The sequence below is a fragment of the Gymnoscopelus braueri genome, assembly GCF_963280865.1.
Source record: "Gymnoscopelus braueri genome assembly, chromosome: 20".
NCBI lineage: Eukaryota > Metazoa > Chordata > Actinopteri > Myctophiformes > Myctophidae > Gymnoscopelus > Gymnoscopelus braueri.
In genome coordinates this window covers 14,246,517-14,264,630 of record NC_137622.1, presented here as the reverse complement: position 1 = coordinate 14,264,630, position 18,114 = coordinate 14,246,517, and positions in this window count along the sequence as shown.

Sequence of the window (18,114 nt, the reverse complement as noted above, 5' to 3'; positions counted from 1 at the left end):
GTATGTTACTTTTTGTGGTTGGCACACATTGTGACACCAGATCTTGGCATTACAAGTCACTCATGTTAAATGTTTGTGAAAGTACCAGATTCAAGTTTTTTGTTTTTTCCCCCAAACAGGTTGTTAATGGATCTGGGCCTGGTCATTATTCCAGACGTTCAACCTCAAACTGTTTTGGTTCCCTGATTTAAAAGCAGACACGAATGAATTAATGACGTGATGCATCGTTGAAGTATGAGAATGACTTCCTCGCCTCACAACACTGTGTAGAGAGCCGGTCAACACACACACACACACACACACACACACACACACACACACACACACACACACACACACACACACACACACACACACACACACACACACACACACACACACACACACACACACACACACACACACAGGACACAGGACACAATGTACTGCACAACCTCTTGTTCTGTTCCTTTCTCTTTCACCCTTTCTCCCTTCCTTAACCTAATTATATCTGTCCTCATCCCTCTTTCTCCTCCCTCGCCTCCGTGGTGCTGGCGTTTCTTGCTGCCACTAATGACACGGTGCGATCTCCACAGAGTCCCCAGCCAGTGAGCCGGGGTCACATATGTTCCATATCATCTCCTGAACACTTCCATATGGGGAGCCACGGCGCTCAACGCCAAGACCAGGCCACAAACGGAAGGGAATAGACTGGGACAGATGGACAGATTCAGACTAACAGACAGTGGTGGAAAGTAACTAAGTACATTTACTTAAGTACTGTACTTTACTTGAGTATTTCCAACGTTCAATACCTTTACTTCTACTCCACTACATCTCAGAGGCAAATATTGTACTTTTACTCCAATACAATTATTTGATAACTTTAGTTACTAGTTACTTTGCAGATATAAGTATCATATTATAAAACCACTTTAGCCCTATTTTATATATAGGCTATTTGAAAATAGCCTATCTACAAGCTCACAACAAGTCGCATCGCGAGCTTGTAGATCTGCTATTTTCAAACACTTTAGTACTTTTACTTTTGGTACTTTAAGTACATTTTGATACCAATACTTTTGTACTTTTACTCAAGTCAATTTTGAATTCTGGTCTTTTACTAGTACTTTTACATTGCAGTATTGATACTTTTACTTAAGTAAAACATTCGAGTACTTTTTCCACCACTGATTCAGACTAACAGAAAGAGCGGAAAAAGGGAAAGAGTGAGACGAGAGATGTGAGGGTGGAGAAAGGCAGAAAGAGTGGGAAGGGAGGGAGGTATAGGAGAGGGGACAGGCAATTAAAAGCAAAAGAAACACAGAAAGCAGGTCCCAGGTCTGTGTTCCTCCTGCCTGGCTGTTGACAGACGCAGACAGAAGGCGTCATAAACAGGGAAACCAAATGACGGAACTGTAGGCCATACTGCATGCCTGCGTTCCCCCTCTTTCCTTAAGAGAATAGGTTCATGCATTCTGCATGACTGTGACAGTGCTTAAAATACTGTGTGAACAGTGTGTTGATGTTTTGAATCATGCACAGCGTTTTACTGTATGTGACTGACGGCCCAGTATACAGTACCATGCACACACATACTCATGCAACAAATAAGACATGTGTTCCGTTATGTGTTTGCAGTATGGGTGCAGGACTGCAGGTATACCAACACATACAGAACACCCCTCTCTCTCTCTCTCTACCCCCCTCTCTCTCTTTCCCTCTCTCCACTCCTCTCTCTCTCCCTCTCTCTACTCCTCTCTCCCTCTCTCCACTAGCTCCTCTCTCTCCCTCTCTCCCTCTCTCCCCCTCTCTCTCTCTCTCTCTCTCTCTCTCTCTCTCTCTCTCTCTCTCTCTCTCTCCAACAAAGGCTTTAGAACGCAGCTTGTTATGACCCTGAGTGAACGGCAGGAATGAAGAAAGGAGTAAACAAGTTGGTTGCCATGCAGCAGATGTGCAGAGGTTGTGTGAACGCCACTGTTCCACTAATCAGCCACGTCTCCCAGACAACATCAGGCCCGTTAGCAGCATAACTAACAATGATGAGGGGGAGAAAATGAATTTGATGATAGCCAAAACCACAAGCACGAAGGAAAAGCAATATGCAACAACATATAAAACCATGTAATTTATGTATGTATATACAGGTATATAAATACCTGTATACAGTACATACCACACACGCACACACACACACACACACTCTCGTACATAGAGTATATGTGGGCTCCTTATATCCTAATTTCCTGTTTCTTGTTTATACTTGAAAAAGACAAAGGATCGGAACGTCGTATCTGCCGTTTGTCGCAAATAAAAGCTTGGAGCATTCAAAAGTGAGTTACATACATTAGACATACATTATTTAAGCTTTACCAACACATAGACACACGCACGGCACGCACGCCAGGCACACGCACAGTTAAATCACCCTGTTTACACTCTCAGCGTTACACTAACACAGGATTCCGCTGTGTTGATACATCCAAACGGTGGTTGTTTTAATTGGTAGATGTGAAGTGTGGTATGCAGGGCATTTTACCTTTATGCCAACTGCCTGGGGTTGGGTCTTTCTCCCAGGGTAACATATGGCATTGGTTCTCAAAGTGGGGTCCGGGGACACCCAGGGGTCCTTGTCGGGGGGTTTCCAGGGGGTCCCCAGCAAAAGTAGTTAACATAGCATCACAATAATTTACTTTAACCTTTTATACGTTGGCTATTCAAAAATAATTTGAAATCCTGAAAAGCAATGGTTTGGGAGATTCCAGCCGACAAAAACGACGAATAAACACAGGCCATGATAAATACAGAAACTCACATCTATACTTTATGGATCAGGTCATGTATTTATGCTCAGATTTGTTATATAATTAACTATTTGTATCCTCATTCTATTGTTTCTTCTCCTTTTATCTGCGTCTTTGATCATTTAACGGTTACATACTTCTATTTGTTGCTGTTCACTAGAATGCACCAACTTCACCAGTTGAAATTCCTTATACTGTATGTATATTAAAACATTTAAATAATTCTGATTATGATGTCATAATCAGGCCTTCCCTTGCTATCCTCGGCCTTAACCAAACAGGACCAGTTTGTAGGGATGATCGGCTTCACTGGGAGATATAATTGTGTATCAAGGAGATGTTGTGTCTATGTATAATGTTGCCACGGGAAATCATGTAAAGGGAAAAGGATTGGATGTCAAATTGAACCTAGAGGCACTCCACACGGAGAAAGGGGGGGAAATGGTGGCCAATTGACACACAGAACCTACAATTTGTCAAATATGATGTAAACTACTGCAAGGCAGAATTGTCGTGTCAGTCTGGTTTACTAAACAAGGGCCATATTGCAGCATGTCTGTGTTTGTGTCTGTGTATGTGAGAGAGCCAAACATGTGGTGTACGTACGTACGCTCGCACACACACACACACACACACACACACACACACACACACACACACACACACACACACACACACACACACACACACACACACACACACACACACACACACACACACACACACACACACACACACAGTGTGCTGTGGTCTGCAGATGTACCAGCCTCATAACAGGAAAGCACGTTAATAACATCTTGATGGCTATATCATATGTGATATATAGACACACTCATGTACTTGTGTACCACTTTAACATAATTTCGGGGAGCGTGATTGGTTCCTGATAACATACATGTTTGCACAACAGTGCGGAGCACAGCATTTGTGTGAAATAATTAGATTATGTCAGAAGATGAGGGGGTGAGATATTGTTTCAGTGCACATGATGAACTCTCATTTTCAAACATACCTGTCCTTGTATTCTCTGTTCCCTCAGCTCTGGTTTCCATGGGAACCCGAGAAACTAGCAAGGTTGTGTGTGTGTGTGTATGAGTCTGTGCATGTGTGTGTATGGATGTGCGCGCGTGTGTGTGTGTGTGTGTGTGTGCGCGCGTGTGTGTGTGCATGTGCATGAGTGTGTGTGAGAGAGAGAGAGAGAGAGAGAGAGAGAGAGAGAGAGAGAGAGAGAGAGGGAGGGAGAGGGATTGCAGGTAAAAAAAAAGTGCTTGCACCTATAGAACCCTGTGAATTTTAACACCTGGCTGTACCCATTAAAATATGAGCTCAGATTCATCTCCGAAGGATAAAAATATTCACACAAATGAACGGGCCGGATCCATAAGGTCTAAATATCTAGCTGGCCCTCAGAGAGGTTACAATAAGTGCTTATATAACTAGCTGCAGGGCTAACGGTAGACACCAGTGGGTGAGGTAGTGCAAGGAGCCTTTGCCCTTCACACCAAAGGGGAGGATCAAACATGAACATAAGACGTATCCCGAGCAGAGCTGTGATGATGTATTTACAAGAGACAGACAGAGGTGCCAGGGCATTTTTAATGAAAGCTCAGTTAAAAATTCTTGAACAAACCCAAATTAATTCATGACTTTTTAATGGGGCTTCTGGAAGCCTCTAGAATCTCTGATTGCCTCTCATGTGGTGAACAAACTTTTTAATGAAGCTAATATCCGGTTCGTTCTTAACTTTATTACATGTAATTCAATGCTGAGAACCAGGTACTGTGTTGATACGACTCCCAGGAGAGCTTCTCCAACAAAAAAACCCTCTCGATAGCTTCAATACTCTTGAACTTCGCTAGAAACTTGGACAGGCCTGGAATCACCAACCTCTTTCCAATGACAACATTCACATGAAGGTCAGCTTAAAACATGGAACAGATTTTCCAGATCAGTGCATCCTTAAAGGGATAGTTCAACCAAAAAAATGACTTTATTTCTATCAATTAGTCACGCCATGGAGACTTGAACACATGGATATTTTTTGTTTTTGTCGCATTCCTAAGCCAATAATTTGATGACCAGCGGACCGGTAGGAGACACAAAGTAGACTCTTTGTGTCTCCTACCGGAACCGCTGCCGGTCATCAAAGTATTGACTTAGGAATGCGACAAAATAAAAAAAAATATCCATGAATTCAAGTCTCCATGGGGTGACTAATCGATAGGAAAAAAAGTCATTTTGGGGGTGAACTATCCCTTTAAAGCCGTGGTATCTCATGGCTGTGATCACACTGATGTCATCTCAGAGGCATGCATGTTATTAAATCTAGCAAACGTAAGCTGAGTGGGAGGAGCCAGTCAGCCCAGGGAGCCTGTTTATGTGAAGATATTAACGGTGTTATAAAATATACATTTAACATGGAACACATGGCCTAGTGGCAACATGCGGTGTGTGTTAAAGTATTTGCTTGTGTGTTTACAGTATAGAGTAGGCTACAGTATATGTGTGTATGGCTTATCTGAAAATGTCTGCATGGCCACTGTATGAGCATGAGTTTGTGAACATGAAACCTTCATAATGAACACTTCTGGCATCTATTCCATCACACAGAGGACCTGATGGTCTTTAACTGATTTGCCTCTTGTGTTGGAGAGACTCAGATGGACACTGTAAATCTGACATAAAAATGTTAAATCTCATCATCCATGATGGTTATCAGCTAACTGGTAGACAAGAAGGTATTTAAACTAGCTTGCTATACAGTTAATTGTTTGGTGGTTCAAAACCACAAGCAGCAAGTGTGACAGTTGATTACCACCTGCTGGCACAGATAAAGCCAAAGCTAGTCAATTTCCCATGGCAACCAATTGCATTGGCCCCATTCATTTGTTTACACTCGTACTCGTATTAGGGCGACAACATGACATCTTCTATTAGTGGTTATAGGAATACAACCATAGAAAAAAGTATGTAATTTTCAGTAGAACTGCATTGCTAGGGAACAGCTTTGCTCCAGGTTTATTTCCTATAGGCTTTTCACAGCAGGCATTTCAACAAACAAAGGCATCTGGTGGGTTTTTATGGTATTCCACGTGCCAGCCACCAGTTGCCGAGCAAACAATTATTCTCTAAGGTAGGAGAGCTGATCTCATAAATATTATCATAGGCTGTACCCTAAGCAAGTCAAAATGACTCTCTGTCCCGGGCATAACTCGGGCGACGTCCAACTAAATGGCTTCAAACTTGGCATATGTGTCCCATATGACCAGGGGGGTGAGTACCAAAAAAACACAAATGTCAGTATCTGTCTGTCCGCGAGTCTGCGGAGGACACACCGAATCTCTGTGTGTTTGGGGTGGTGTGGGCACTGGCTTCCCTGAGTGGCCAACCCGACCTGTTCGGCTTCACTGATTGGCTGAGCTTTTATTTTAAGTCATGTTTGTGCCGCTTAGCCAATATAAGTGGCAGCGTGTACAATGGAGCAAATAGTGCGAGATCTGTGCTCATGGTGAAGGAAGCCACAGATCTGAGGTCAGGGCTTAAGATTAAGAAAGCCACAGCACATGGAGCGGGTACAACGGGTACAGCGGGTACAATGAGTAGGAAAGATAACAAGAGCATTGGACAACGGGTGTGGCGTGTGTATTCCCGACTTACCCGAGTCGGCCGGTGCCCTTGTATGAATGAGTAAAGGACCATGCCACCAAGGCTGTATAGCTACAAGCTACATTATTCATAGGAGTACTGGAGGGTTTTAATGCTACAGAATGACGTTAGGGACACTAACCATGTCCATGAGAAAGTGTGAAGTTTGTCATAATGGAGGACGGACACAGCGACCAATCACAGCCGTTCATCGTTCAAATGAGCAGATCCCAGCTCCTGGGGTCAATTTGCTTTGCGTTACCTTCAACGTTTTATGCTTAAAGTGTAGCACTTGCTGAACCCTGCATCACTAGGTAGGCCTGTCACAATTATTACATAATCGTCTGATCGCAATTATTTTATATAATCGCCAAAAAAATTGCATAATCGTCATAATCAATTGTTAATGTAAAAAAATGTCATATATTTTCCAAATAATGTCAAAAATAGTGGAAATAGCAGATCTATAAGCTCAAAACCCGCGTTTTGAGCTTATAGATCGGCTATTTCCACTAGTAATGTTTATTTTTTAAGTATAAAGTAATTAAACATGTGTTATTTGTCATATCGGCCCTGTGTAACTTTTGTTTCCGAAAGCTAAAAGCCAAACAGAAATGTAGTTTTTATTCATAATGTTCCATAGATTTTCAACGACAGAAACACAATTAAATCGTTAACCGCAATTATTTGAGTGATAATTAATCTTCAACTTAAAGGGCCATTTCACCCCTGGAAGAAGTTTTCGGTCTTTTAATGAAGTTTAGGAGTCAAGAAACAAGATCCTGGGTTTTTTTTGTGAATAATCTGTGTTTTTAGATATCTAGTAATCTTCGCAAACGTCGTGACGTTATTTGCGTCATGAGAGATTGGTCTCATTCCTTTCCGCACTACATGTCTCGGCGTGTCTCAGTCAGACCATCTCAAAAGACAGCCCCAATGGGGTGTCCGTAACACTTTGTTCAACCTTCTTTCCCCACTCGGCCACTCCCATTAGCTGCGGCCAGCGGCCCTTGCAGAGTGAGGCATTACTTTACCTGAGTTATCTTCTGATAGTTGTACTTGAATGTTGACATGAAATAATAATCCTGTGTAGTGATCCAGCGTGGAGTAGCAGCGCTGGTAAACAAACACCGTCACGAAAGGCTAGGATCATAATACCAAGGATGTGACAGTGATGTCAATACTATGCGACACGGAAGTGAAACTGCATGAAGATACTTATATGTCCCTGTGATATGACATCACTAACGAATCCTTGGACATATATGTAACTAGATGAACGTTTGCGAGGACAGCCAGTGTTGCCAGATATTGTGAGAGAAATAAGCAGCCAGGTCTATGAAAACAAGCCCAAAAGAAAAATAACTATGCCAAGAGCACTTTACCTAGACATGGGATATTATATATTTGAAAATTGCTGATCTACAAGCTCACAACGCTTCGCAACCCATTGTGAGCTTGTAGATCTGCTATTTACAAAAAAACCTTGAGGGGGAAAAAGTCCAAAATGTGGATTTTTTGCAAAATATTTTTATTTGCTTTTCAAAATGTGGAATATTTTTGACACATATTTGTTAGGGGCTCCCTGCCACAAATTATAATTTCAGATGGGGGTCTGTGGAAAAATACATGAACATGTTTGAGAACCACTGGTTTAAACAGCAATCAAAACATTTGGAAACAAGCCCAAATATCAACTACATTTTAGAAAGAAGCCGCTTATAATAAGCAGACATGGCGACACTGGCATGCTGTTTGGATGTTATTGTTGGAGATCACACCCACATGGAACCTCCCCTGCCACAAGGCACCAAAGCATTATGGTCATTGTAGTAATGCAGCAGTCCAGTCAAACCCTAGTCAAACACACAGATTTCATTATTTTTCTGGCCATAGGGTGCAAATTTTAAATTGTGCTACTGTTATCTACTACAAATACTATTACCATTGAGTGATTGCAGTTTCTTCCAGGGGTGAAATGCTCCTTTAAATGTGTAATGGTGACAGCCCTGTCACTAGGTAGTGTACATGCTCAGATCCATTCTAGGGCCCACCTTCTGTATCCGGCAACTGCAGAGCAAGTTGACCCTGAGGTCTAGGTCAGTCTACATTAGGGCGAGTAATACTTCAAATTGAACTTGTACTTGAACTGGTGGTCCAGGTTTCTCTAAACATTCTAGCTATTGAAGTGGGTTCCAAAATGACATGATTGCTGTCCGTGGTGCTGAAATCTAACTCTTAACGCGCTTGTGAGAAAGAATTTGCAAGCCAAGGAGTGTAAGCCCCACAGCTGCGGGCACGTGTTTGTTGTATAGCAATGTAACATCAAGCTTTAGGCCGGGGCTTATTTTTAAGCACCATAATGCAACTGCATAGTGCTTTTCTGAGCCTGGCCTGTCCACCATACACAGGTCTGTATACAGCATAGTGGGTGGGGGGGTGGGGGCTCTGCCCCCCTGGCCTGATTTTGACTTGTTCCTCCACTGTCATTAGGAAGCAATCGTGGTGTTCAGCCATACTGAATGTGTTCATCCACACAATCTCCGGAACACACGAAGATTCCCACCCAAAAGAAGAGAATTAATGAAAGGGAATACTTTGGTTGAAATGTGTAAATGTGTATAGTAATTTACAATCTACAAGCTTAAATAGTTCTACCTTCAACTTCATTGAGTTTTAACTTGTTCTCGCCTGGCCACAGCCTGATTCTTCTTAATCTAATTTCTGGGCAGCTCAATTATGATTGGTCTGCATCAATGTCGTAAATTCTGAATGGCTGGTACATGAATAAAACAGGGAGGATTTGTTTTGTATTGTGCAGCTGAACTGGAGAAACGGCACATGTAACAGATTTTCACAGTGTTTAATCACCCCCTCTGAGTGCGAAAACTATGTAAACACAGAAAAAGCACATTTTGACCACATGGGACCTAAAGGTTCAGGTGTGCAGCAGTGGGAAGCAGAGTGAAGAAGCACAGCTGTGGCTGTTGGAATAGGCAGAAATTGGTTGTTACTATACTACCTTGTAAACTAACAATTTCCTTGCAAGGCTTGCTTGAAAATGTCCATATTGTTTATGAGGTCGCAGAGGGAAAGCTGCAAGCGTCGACCAGCGGTGCTAAATCATTAATCAGGACTGTCCTGTGATGGCTGTCACCACTACAGGTGTGTCCACTTCCCACACTTCATATATTATAGCTGTAAAGCAGCCTCGGCTACAGGTCTCCTCCCAGACCCTCAGGGTCAGTGTGCAATAATGTATAATTTATTAACAAAGTTGCAAGGATTTATGAGACAGGAGTACCAAGTCTGTGATTCCTTTATCTATTCTGGATGCAGACTCTGACCGACCTGAAATATACATCAAAGATTAAGGAGTTGCCCTGTGGGAAAGCCACGTAAAGTTAGTTAGTTTTGGGACTAAAGACACACTAGTAAGTAAGTATGTTACATTGCAATGCATTCGAATGCAATGCATTAAGATGGAGGGCTGTTAAGAGGAATCTTGAGGATAATCAAGGTAGACATTCAGGAAATATTTGCTTTGTCTACATTCCAACCTTGACAAGAAATCAAGAGATTGTGACGATTAGATCTGTGCAACTTGAGCATGGAACTAAGACAAAGAGCCTGGCAGATCTCTCTCTCTCTCTCTCTCTCTCTCTTCCAAGCCTCCTTTTTTTGTCTTCATCATCTCTGTCTATCCTGTCTGTAGCACTGTAGCACGCTGAGTGCTACAGTTTACGGTCGACAGATTGATGTGACCGTTTTATAAAAGCTTCTGTGTTTTATTGACCACACACATGCACATATTCATTCACTAAGTCTACAGTACACATAGGCTGTGTGTAGCCCAGTCTCGCTGGGCCTGCTGCTTGCTATGCGTTTAAATAAAAGTCCTTTATAACTTTGTACAGTTGAGCCAGCTCTCTCTCTCTCTCTCTCTCTCTGCTGGCATTCTCTGGTGTTGTATGTTTAAGACCTGAAGCTGATTCTACAAATGTCTTCTAAATCCCAACAGTATTCTGAAAAAATGTTTCTACATCAGTGGTTCTCAAACTTTTTCATGTCAAGGACCCCAAAATTATATGTATTTGGCCGCCGACCTCCATCTCAAAATATTTTGTTCCAAGGACCCCCAGAAGCAAAGATTCGAGTTAAAAATGTTTGCTTTAAAACAATATATATTCAAAGATTTGCACACATTTTCACGATTTAAAAAAAATAGCAGATCTACAAGCTTGTAGCGCGGCACTCGGTGCCGCTCTGTTTATGTATTAATGCTGCTATGTCTTAATGCTGCTATTTTTGAATAGCCAAAGTGTAAAATAATGCTTTTTAGCTCAAATCAATCTTAATGGGTTAAAGCCCTGGGCCAAGGTACAGCGTGCTACTATCAATTTAATTAGACAGTTTTAAACACCTGCCAATCAATTAACCCTGGCACTTAGTGAGAGTTCAAAGAAATGCTAATAAACAGTTTAACACATTGACCGCCAAGGACGTGACATTACATCATCTCAAATCCAACTCTTCACTGCCAAAGACGTAATATTACGTCATCATTAAAGAAAATCTCGTTTTTAGTGATTACGCTAGAGGGCGCTCTTCGCCAACTTACGAATAATGCCTCGACTTCGAGAGAAGGATCCACCAGGAAATTAGGTCATCCACCCCGTCCACTACAATGTTATCAGATTTATAAAAACACATCCATCTCGGATTTCTTCTCCCATACTGCGTTTTCGGTGAAAACGAGCCACTATGCAACTGCTGATAACTACAGAACGGACGATTGTGGCTCCAATGTTTTTGTTTCCGGTGGAAATAAGAGAGACTCGTCCTTCCAACAAAAATGTGGAATTCAATACCAAAAGTAGTGAAGGAGTGTAAAACCCTACTCTCTTTCAAAACTGCCCTAAAAGAACACCTTCAGGAGGCTGCAATTCAAAACTGGCCCCTGTAAAAGTCATGACCTGTCTGTCATTTAATGTCTCCATGAATTGAGTACGTGAGGACCCCACTTGAAACAAGCCATTGCTGCTTTTCTGGGCTCTTTCAATCCTATTTAGTTGACCTTGTATTGTGAACTGTACTTCCATGTGCTTTTTTCTCTGCAAACTTCTAAATAAAGTATTCAATCAATCAATCAATCAATATAGGACTGGCAGAGATGGGTACAGGGGCTAGTCAGCCCTGGCAGATTATTTTCCTCTTCCACTGCTATTAGACTGGATTTGATCGTCCCTCACCCTCAACTTGCCCGTGTCACTTTCAACTTCTCTGGAAGTCAGACTAAAGCCCTCTCCAGACCAATCTGAGTCGGCCCGATTTTGGGCCGAATTGGCTTCGGGAAGCGTCGGCCAGTCGGTTAGGGGTCCGTCGGGGGGTCCGTCGGGACCTTTTCGGCCGACCCAGAGCCGACCGAACATGTTCAGCTTTTTAGCCGACTGGTAGCGCAGTGGCAGTGACAACAGAGGGCTGTCGGTGTTGCCAGATTATGTGAGAGAAACAAGCGACCATGTCTATGAAAACCTACATTCACTGTTTCTTGTTGTTGCTCCCAGAGAGAGAGAGATTGATTGATTTGCCCTACTTTTGCGCTGTGGTGATTGGGAGCAGGTGTGTAAATTTGTCCAGTGACGGAGTCACATGCACCCAGGCTCATGAAATTCATATTCAGGCTAGTAGCCAATTAGAATGAAATCTTCAAAAACTGACTCATATACTGATACAGAACCATATATTGGCTATATTTTATGGCTGTCGGGTGGAAATCTTGTATGTTCCTTTTTTATTATTATTTAAAAACAATTTAAAATCGTGAAAATAGCCAATCTACAAGCTGTAATTATTAATAATTAAGAAATACTATATTTTAAAGAGTGAAAAATCAACTAAAGTCATTATTAGTGCAAGTTCATTCACATTTCATTTGAATGAAAATAACTTGTGGGTAAAATACATTCTGTGAATCTAATGTGATTAATGTGACCGCTACTTCAGTCAGTGAAGTCCAGGGCTGAATGTGACATATTGAGACCTATATAACTAAATATTGGTCATTTGCCAACACATTATTTTGTGAAATAAATGGGTAATATTTCACAGATAGTTATACTATTCTTATAATATATTAAAATACAATCATCCTTAACCTTCATGTTAAATGCATTATTTCCGTGGACTTAAAAATCATTTTTGGACTTAAAAATCTTTATTATTTTTTTGGATGGCCTTCCTGCCCTGGCAGGAAGGCCGGGCAGGGCCTTTGTGCCCTCCAAAAAATTACAACACCAAAGGCCAAGTGGCCTTGCCCCTAAAATGACGAAATTCCAGGCTTGAATGCAATAGATGTACTCTGAGTCTGTTACAAGTAAAAGTCCGGAATTCAACATTTACTTGAGTAAAAGTACTAAAGTATTGGTATAAAAATGTACTTAAAGTACCAAAAGTAAAAGTACAAAAATGTTTGAAAATAGCAGATCTACAAGCTCAGAACACGTGCATCGCAACACGTTGTGAGCTTGTAGATCTGCTATTTTCAAATAGCTTAAAAGTATAAAATAGGGCTAAAGTGGTTAATGTATGTTTCATAATGATTTATATCTGCAAAGTAACTAGTAACTAAACATTTCAAATAATTGTTGTGGAGTACAAGTATAGACAATTGGAAATACTCCAGTAAAGTAAAAGTACCTCAAAATTGTACTTAAGTACAGTACTTGAGTAAATGTACTAGTTACTTTACACCACTGCACGTCAGTGAAGAAAAAACGCTGGGAACATCCCTAAGTGGCTTTGCAGGGAAACAAGCCCAAAGTCGCTTATAATAAGCAGACCTGGCAACGCTGGCACGCTAAAAGTCAAATTAGCACATGAATGGCCAGTCGGCTGACAGACTTAAATGGCAACTTTTGCCAACCGAATACCAGTCTGTTGCAGTCTGGAGTAGTCTGCAATAGTCTGGACGAGTCTGTTTGGTGCGGAGTTGCCTTAAGAGAAGAGGCCCCCCCCCCCGGGGGGGGGGGGGTGGAGGGATGTATGGGTGGAGGGACAGCAGAAGAAGGCGATGGGAGGGGGGAGGGGGGCGGGGGGGGGGAGGGGGGTATGGGGTCAAACTAGACCGGGCCAAGAATAGAGTGGTTTCTGACAACAAACACTCAGATGTCATTAGGAACAGGTTAAAAGACAGCAGGGGTGTGTTACAGGTGTGATGAGTGGTTGTGTAACAAGAGGCAGTTCAAAGTCTCCTGCAGCCTCGCACAACATATTCAACACACCTCTCTCCTGCCTATCACACATCTAACATGGGCTACTGTACAGCATGGAGCACAGCATGGGGCATTTATGAAGACACTGTAACTTCTTATCATCCTGTACCCTACCATATCCAGCATGTATACTGGGGTGTACTGTCCTCTGTGCCATCTTCGGAGGGTTGAATTTTAGCTTGAAACGTATTCAGACGAGTTGGAAAAATGATCCTCCCTACGAGCGGCTCATTACTGTCTGAAGCGATGCCTGAGATCAGGGATGGTTGAGTGAAGTCGAGAGGAAGGAAGAAGTGAAAGAGTAAAGTGTCCATCTGTGAGACCGTAGGGCCTGGGTTTCAAAGGATTCAAAACAAACAAACGCACTCGCTCGCACGCACACACACGTACGCTTACAGATGTACACAAAGGCACGTCACACAAACACACATCTGTCTGACAGCGAAGGGGCTGGAACTGACGGTAAACTCAGCGTCACAACAAACACAGGCCACCAGGAATGCACATAGATGGAAAATCGACGCCGTTAATTGTCGAATCACAATCGCTTTTTCAAACCGGCTTTAAAAAGAAAAACTGACCTTGGTCTCAAGACAAAACACTGTTACATGATCTCCACCACGGGGCACAAAAGCCTGTTTCCCAGAATTATCAGGGGCTCACACACCAGATGGATAATTATCTCTTCCTCCGTCCTTCATCCTCAGCTCCTTCCGTCTCCCTTTGCACAACAATTTCCCTTTCTCGATGGGGTGATTTGCCTGGCAAAGTTGGCTTAGTGAACTGATGATGACCTCCTTCAGCCCTGACATGCAGAACATACAGTTAAAACAATATATCAGACTAGGTTGAGCATGTTCAGAAATGTGCCTGCAGAATCATCATTGGCAGGGCATACTCCAGTTACCAGGCACTCTAAACCCTCTCATTACCCAGTACCCACCACTCAAGACAGAAGAAGCACATTAGGGATTTTTGCACTGGGTCTTCTGAATTCCCCCTACAGAAGCTGGCTGCTCCTCACCAGAGGCGAAATGTCCAATTGGCAATCCAGAAGTAGCACGCAGCTACAGATCCCCAGAACAAAAACTGAAAGATATGAAAAATCACCAGTCCCATTCCTCGCAAGCCTTTTAAATGCCCGATAGAATGTACTTTTTAAAATGTTTGAACTTTTATTAAAGGACTACCATTTAAACTACCATGTGAGTATGAATAAACAAATCTTAAACAATGACAATTAACAACTGCTTGTGACTACTACGTTGGATCCATTGGCATCGCAGGTTCTTCCTTCCATTTCGTGAAAAGTAACAGTTTTGGACATAGACGGTTTCTGCCCGACAGCGATGATACATGAGTCCACGTTGTTCACTTGTTCTGCTTGGAGAGGTCATGGGGTGAGGAGTGAAAGACATCCAAACAGAATGTCTGCTCTCATTATTACTGAGTCAGCCTTGGCAATACCAAAGTTTACCAACGGCACCAGGGAAACTGGCATTAGCTAAGGGGATGCAGAGAACATTACTTGGCGAGAACCATCGCCAGCATACCACACATCATAACCACATCATAAACACATCATTCATAACACTGCCACTGGCACGAGAGGCCAGGTTGCTTGGGGCTTCTCTAGTCAATTGGCATTAAGATTGTAGCGTTCGTGTCATTAGAATGTGTGATGGGAGGAATGAGACGACTGCAGTTGATTCTGAATGCGGCTGCTCAAGTCCTTACTAATACCTAGAAGGTCAATGATATCACTCCAGATCTTTATACTGGCTCCCTGTCTGTCAAATAATTTATTTCAAAATGCTACTGTTAAAGTATTGACTGGTTTAAGGCCTAAATGCATTTCTGATCTTTTGCTACACACCATTAATCATCCAGACTTCTCGGGTTGTCTGGGACGGGTCTGCTCTCTGAACCCAAAGTCCCAACTAAACGTGGAGGAGCAGCGTTCTGTTTTTTATTCACCACATATTTGGAAGAAACTCCCAGAAACCAGCTACAACTCAGTGAACGTAAATCAAAGCTAAAGACCTTTCTGTTTGATTTACTGACTTGTTTAATAATTTCTTCTTCACTGTAATTGTTTTCTCTCATTTCCCTGCCTTTGTATTCAAATGTCCTTTAATGTGATTCTTTTCTGTCTTAATGTCTCAATGCTTAATCTTTTAAAGCACTTTGAATTGCATTGTTGTTGAAATGTGCAAATAAATACAGTGTACAAATAAACTTGCCTTGCAAGTTTATTGGTGATGCAATGTGAGCTCTAATCCTGTTTTTTGAGAAGAACACAGCAGAAAGTGCAATGTGTGTATTTGTGTGATTGAAACACGATGCATCTTTATCTGTTTGATGTGTGTTGAATACACTAATTAACGTAAGTGAATCCATACACATCAAGAAATGAACAAACACAAACAGTGACACAAACAGTGACACACACACACACACACACACACACACACACACACACACGCACACACGCACCTGCATGAACATGCTTGGGGGATTGCTGGAGGACATAATGAGACATCTGGATGAGAAAATAAATGATAAAGCAACAACAAGGGCTATCTATCGCCTTTGACGCCTAAGGCAATAATACAACAAGAGGAACAGCTTCTGGTCAATATTAGGGAACAATACTGATCAATACAAAAATGCACACACACACACACACACACACACACACACACACACATGCATGCGCATGCACGCCGACACGCACAGAGAATAACATCTACCACATATGATATATCAAAACATCTATGTAGACACACATTGCTTCCAGTAGTGAATTCCTCTGCTCAGACAGAAGAGCTGATCACTGTGTATTCTCATTTCTCACTTTGTTTTTCTCCTGTCGAAGTCCCACTGACCCATCCAACACACTCCTCTCCCAGCAGGCTCTGTTCTGATTACGTGTCAGGGTGTGATCCAAACTATGAAACTATGCCGATAACATCCGCCTTCCACAGATGTGTGCGTGTGTGTGTGTGTGTGTGTGTGTGTGTGTGTGTGTCCGCTGGATCTGTGCTGAATTAGTGTTATGCCATCACTGACTGAGACACACACACACACGTACACACACACACGTGGCATAGCACAAATAGCCTAAGACTATAAATAAATAAATAAATTGTTTGTTCAACCATTACACAACTCACAGGATGTTTGTAAAATGATTTCTGAAGTTCTAAACACTGGTGCACTGCAAATGTGTTTGTTAACACAAACATAACCAAATGAGTTGGATACGTTAAATTAAGCAGTTGAAACATATCCCCAACATGAACAATGGGGGGGGGGTGACCGCATTGCCAAAAATTTCCAATTATTTGTGTAAACTAGACAGCTGTGTTGAGTGCAGAGCTACAGTCTACAAACAACATCTTAAGTGTTTTATTTTCCACGTGATGTGGCAATAGTGTTGTGGCAATAGGCTCTATGCACAGCAGCCATATTGTGAAGCCATTCACAGGTGTTACCAATGATACTAATGAAGGCTCTGTTCCATTCTGGTCAAACAGTGTCAGGGTGCCGCTATTGTGCATGTTGGTTCACTGGAAACACTCTGCTACACCAGTGGGTCTAAAATTGGGGTCCAGGGACCCTCATGGTTCCTTGAGGGGTTTCCAAATGGTCCCTTACGGGTGTGTAACTCTGAGAGTGTACAAATGGACCATTTGGTTCCATTTGTACACTCTCAGAGTAATGGGGGTCGTGGAAATTGAAAACTTTGAGAACCACTGTGCAACACTAAATGGAACAGAGCCTTCATTAGTATCATTGGTAACACCTGTGAAGGAAGTGATAATATGGCTGCTGTGCATCGAGCCTATTGCATCCTCAGTGGATCCATGCATACTGTACAGTATATGCATATTGATGTTTGTCCAGGCCTGGCATTACATTGCTTTGGATTTGTTTATATCCTGGTCTTTTTTTTGGCACCAGGACAATAACGGATGACTTAAAACAGGAGGGATACACACCCGTGGAAAGAGAGGTTAAATATGTCTTTACACCCACCAGCCAACTGCTCTGCACACGTTTTGATCACTCGTCCTGGAATTCCATCTGGTCCCGTTGCTTTTCTAAGGTCGCTGGACAGGGTGGTAATGGTGGGGGCTCTTTCTGGGGGAGGCGGGTCTACATTATTTACATCAAAAGCAGGCATAAAAGTCATTTAGCTCCTCCGGGAGAGATGCAGAGATGTTAGCTGCACTTCTGATTGCACTTTTATAGTTTGTTATATCGTGTAGCCCTTGCTAGACGCTATGCGAGTTGTTGCCACTTAATTGTGTCTTAATCTTATCTTTATATTCCTTTTTAGCAGCTGTGGTCGCGCTGCGCAAATTATACGAGTTCATCGTATAGTTCAGTGGTTCTCAAAGTGGGGT